The sequence below is a fragment of the Octodon degus genome, unplaced genomic scaffold, assembly GCF_000260255.1.
Source record: "Octodon degus isolate 3935 unplaced genomic scaffold, OctDeg1.0 scaffold00001, whole genome shotgun sequence".
Lineage (NCBI taxonomy): Eukaryota > Metazoa > Chordata > Mammalia > Rodentia > Octodontidae > Octodon > Octodon degus.
Window position 1 is genome coordinate 10,228,649 of NW_004524577.1, and position 5,210 is coordinate 10,233,858.

Sequence of the window (5,210 nt, forward strand, 5' to 3'; positions counted from 1 at the left end):
AATGTGGATGGTCATCTTGAACACTGGGGGGTGTGTCCATTCACATTCTCACTTCTCAGGTAATACCTGTGGAGCTAAATGCCATAAAAATAAATGTTTAGAACACTAGCAAAAAGTAGTTGTTGTTTCATGAATAGCTTCAATCATCTGAAACACTATCAGTGAGCTTCCACTTATCAGCCAGAAATGGCTTTGGAATTGTCAGTCCTAGTTCCTTTTGAACCTGTGATACATTTGCAGTTTCTTTGGGGACTCCCCAATCTGGGTTATTTATGCTGTCTGCGATGTGTCGGGTGGTGGCTCCAGAGAACAGGCAGATGGGTACTCATTTTCCTGTTACTTTTAAGTCTTAAGTAAACTAAGAGCATATGTACCTGTAGACACATTCATGTATCGAGAAGTCCTCTGAAGCAAAAGTCTCAGTTACTCTTCTTTTGTTGCTGAGACAAATACCCAACACACAAAATGAAGGAAGGAAAGGTTTATTTAGCTCACAGTTAGTGGAGGTTTCAGTCCACACTCAGCTGGCTTCGAGGCAGAGTGTCACATGGAAGAGGGTAGCAGTTCACGGCTGTGGAAAACAGCAAAATCAAGCAAGAGCAAATGGGAGGAGTAGCAGCAACAATGGCTATAGAGAGCAAAACTGTCTCCCTTAAATTGCATTCAGCCTATGCACCCCAGGCTGGGTGTAGTGCTTGCACCCATAATCCCAGCAGCACTCACACCCATAATCCCAGTGGATCATGAGTTAATCGCAAACTCTAGAAGTCCACCCCATGACTTCAGGAGACTTTTGGGGGGAACAACTAGACACAAACCATAACAGTCATAAAAGGGCTTGGAAGTGATGGGGAGGTCAGTGGAGACTGAGTGAGGACCAGGACTGCTGAGAGGGCAGGGGAAGTGCGAGAGGGACATCAAAGCTGGTGTTGGGTGTGTTAGGTGGAAATATATATTATAAAGATGGATTCCCTCGGTTGGCAGCTGGAGACTGGGGTCTTGGGAAAAGACAAGGATGTGGGTTTAAACATACAGAAGTATATTAATGGTGCTTGAAGCTACAGGACAGGGGAAGTTACCCAGGCAGCAAGAATGAGCAGAAGTGAAGTCCGCAGATTTAGGTTAGGGTCACTATACCTCAGATCAAGTAGAACAGGCACAACAAAGCGTGGAGGCTGGGAATGCCAACACAGTATTGTGGGAAGAGGACCGAGGGTGTCTGCGGTCCCATGAGCCAATCAACTAAAGAAATGGTGAGTATTCACCCCAAGTGCTGCTGGGAGAAAGAACAGTCTCAAGAAGGGCCTTCATTTTTTTTTGCAAAGGAAGATAAACTAATATATTTCAGAGTAGAAAAAACAATGACAAAGAATGAGGGAAAGGAATAGCAATGTTATCTTTGGCCATCATGTCCCTCCACGTCTCCACAGCAACTCGCCTTGGGAACAATTTCTCTAATGGTGTAAATCTTGCAAGGAAGTACTTACCTCAGAATCTCAAAAAGGGTTTCATTTTGTGACCCAAGAGGCAGTGATAGTCCCTCTCCAGAGATCGTAGTTCCGGGCCATTGGATAGAACTTAAGGCCCATACTTACAACTCCTCCCCAGCATGCAGATGGGTGCATGATTTGCCATAAATCACATTTTAAAAAATTTAATTAATTTATTTTTTTAAAGAGAGTAAAAAATAATAAAAGTTCATTAGAAATGATACAGAATTTCACTAAACAAAATGATAGGAATTCAACAATGGTTATTGTATTTATATTGTTGATTTCAAATTGGTTGATCAGATAACCAGATATAAAAGCATGCAAAATTGATTTTAAAAAATTATAAGAAATTAAAAAGGAGAGAAAAATTTTAAGCATTAACTGCTCCTTTTAATAGACCAGAAGAAATAAGCAGTACAGTCATCCAAGCTATCCTGTGTATATACCTTTCTTTCTTTCTTTCTTTCTTTCTTTCTTTCTTTCTTTCTTTCTTTCTTTCTTTCTTTCTTTCTTTCTTGTGTTGTTTTTATTTTTCTTTTTTCCCTCATCCTGGTTTCCCAGTTGTTCCTTCCCTTTGAACAGATTCTTTTCCTTTCACAGTATCTGTTGTACCTTTCAGATTTTATTTACTTGTTTAGCTTCTTACACTAAGAAGACAATATGATGTTTACACATATGGGTCTATTTATTTCACTAATGACAATGATCTCTAGTTACATCCATTTGTCTATAAAGGTCTTGAGTTTACCTTTTTTACAGCTGAGTAATACTCCATTGTATAAAAAAACACTATATCTTCTTTATACATTCTTTAGTTGATGGGCATCTAGGTTGTTTCCAAGGTTTATTTATGACAAATTGTGCTGTTATAAACATGGGTGCATATATATTGCTGTGGTATGATGTTTTCATTTCTTCTGGAAAAAGTAGAAAGGAGATAGCTGGGTTGAATGGGATCTCCTATCCTAGTTTTTTTGAAGACTGTCCACACTGATTTCATATAGCTGTCCTATCTGTCCATGTCTATGTTTGTTCTTGTGTCCTCCTTTTTGCTGATAGCCCTTGCCCAGATGTTGATGACCACTTCCATGTTAGTTATTTAGAGAAGCAGTCATGGAGGCCAGAATCTATGCTCAAGAGACTTATTGAGAGAAGCCCCATTGAGGGATATGGTGGGAAGGAACAGAAAGAGAAAGTGGAGCTTCAGACCTGGGTGTAAAAGGAGGGAGGGCAGAAAGCTCTTGGGCCATAGCACGATTCTAAGAAAGTTTTGAATGGTTTGGAGAAACTCTTATCTCAAACCAAAAAGTATCAACAGGGATGGGATGCAGTTGAGTGTGAAGGCCCTGGGTTCAAATCGTCAGCACCAGTGGGAAAGAGGAAGTGACAGCTATTCTTAACTGACAGCTATGGTGTCTGGCAGTTTGGCCTCGAGCTGTGGTTTCCTGATTTCTGACTTAAGGCATCATTCAGTGTTCAGCTTCAGGAATTAGAAGACAATGGTATAAAGGAAATGTAACAGGCCATAGCTGGAGTTTTACACTGGCCTGCAGAATGCACCCAGTGAAACACACTAGAATCAGGATACTGAGGACAGACACATCCTGGTCTGTTTTTAGCATTTTGTTCTTTAGCCTGTGGGAGGTTTTTGGCTCCAAGAATGGACTTTACCATCTTACCTCTAATGGGAGCCTCAGAAGCCACTACCAGAACTGCAGATGTCAAACCCATGCAGCATCTGCTCATCAGCTCCACGAATTAAGTCTTAAGTATTTCTTCTTCTCTATTTTATGTAGTTTTGCATTTAAGTCCAATGTATATGCCATTGATGAGAAGCCAGACTCAAAACAGTTGAACCACAGTCCTGAGAAGCAGAGCTGTGAGCTTTCCAGGCTCTGAGATGTGGAGAGCCGGTCAGGAGAAGAGCAAGTCTTGTAGGGATCCGTTGGTGTTACTGTGAATGGTTCTACCCGGGGAGACATGGTGATAGGGATGAGAAAGATAGACAAGAAGACAAAAGTTGGGTTAGGTGGTTGGTGCTTAGCCTGATAGGCAAGACTGACTCGCCAACACAATGAAACCTATGTTTATTTATACCTTTTGCAAAGCTAGTAACACATGACACAAGATTGCCTAGTGACTAGCAAACAGTAACCAGGCCTGATGCTTAGCTCAGGACTGAGGTAGTTTGCTTACTGTAGGCACTGAGGCCTAGTCTGGCCTACACACCTTTGACTGATTTTCCAGCTTCCGCGGCTCCCTACAAGGTCTGATGCAGATCAAGCTTGAGCCGTGCCTGGATCCCCTCCCAGTCCTCTTAGTTTTCTCACTCTGTGGGCTAGCACTGAGAATGGATGGGCTCCCTCACCCCGACTGCTCTCCCCAAGACTTACAGGGGTCATGGCCCTGTAGCCAAGGCCACCATGCAGAGCTACTATGTGTGCTGCCTGCCACTCTGGCCCTGACTGCTGGATGTTTTGGTTTTGCTCAGATTTTAAACATAGACACTGTATGGAGCCTGAGGAATTTTCTATGCTAGTAACCTGGACAGCCAATGCCAGGGCCACAGCGTGCCATAGCCATGACCCTCCTACTGAGCACCAGGCACACAGGACTGTAGTTGGCGGTGTGCGCCAGCCTCCACAGCTGGACTGGGCAGGCGGTCATGCATGCAGCTGGGAAGCCCCAGCTCAGCCTGCCTAAGACCTGGATGCGGGGCCCTTCCTGAACCTAGTTTGTGGCCCTCTCCCAAACAGTGTCTCCATGCCACTTGGAACCAACTGCTCATAATTTAAAAGAATTTTTTTCTTTTTCATGCAATTGAACAAAGCTAGAGGGTTCTAACTATGTCTACTGTACCTTTGCTCCACCCTCCTTGTCCCTCTTGGGACTTGATTTTAAAATAGTATTCCAAGCTAAGTCCTTCGTGATGGTCTTAGAAAGTAACGTAACTACAAGAACCAAGAAAACTACAAACTTTTTTTTTTTTGTACTTAGGACAGGGTCTACGGGGTATATAGGGTCTCACTATATAGATTGGACTCGTAGTGATCCTCCTGCTTTACAGCCTCCCAAGTGCTGGGATTACAGGCGTGAGCCACCATGCCCACACTTTACACCTGATGCACCAGTGCCAATGCATACCTGTGCTGAATACTGGCTCTAACCCATTCACTTCTCTCTCTGTGCACATTCCCCATCCGTGTCCTGCTGCCCACTTATCTCATACCAGGTGTCCCTGTTTGGATGCCAATGTAGGGATCCACTAGTCTCTCAGTGTGTCTTAGGGAGAAACAGCAGCAGGAATGAGAAAAAGACAAGAAGACAAGAGCTGGGTCAGGTGGAGATCTGTTTGTCAGATTGTCAAACGACACCCCGCTCCCCAATAGCAGTAGGGGCATTTATTTATACCTTCACAAAGTTTGTATCACATGACACAAGGTTGTCTAGCAACCAATAGCTGACATTGTCCAGGCAGGACACGTTCCTAGGATTGAGGTAGCTTGACTGCTTCAGGCTCTGAGGCCTCCTCCTGCTCTCACAAAGCCAACCAAGTTCCTTCCAGCTTCTGTAGCTCCCAACATGTTCCATTCCTTTTCTCTCACTTTATCTTCATATTTCCATTTTTAGTGACTGAATCCTTTACCTCTGCACAGGTAAGAAAATTCTCTCTCTCTCTCTCTCTCTCTCTCTCTCTCTCTCTCTCTCTCTCTCTCT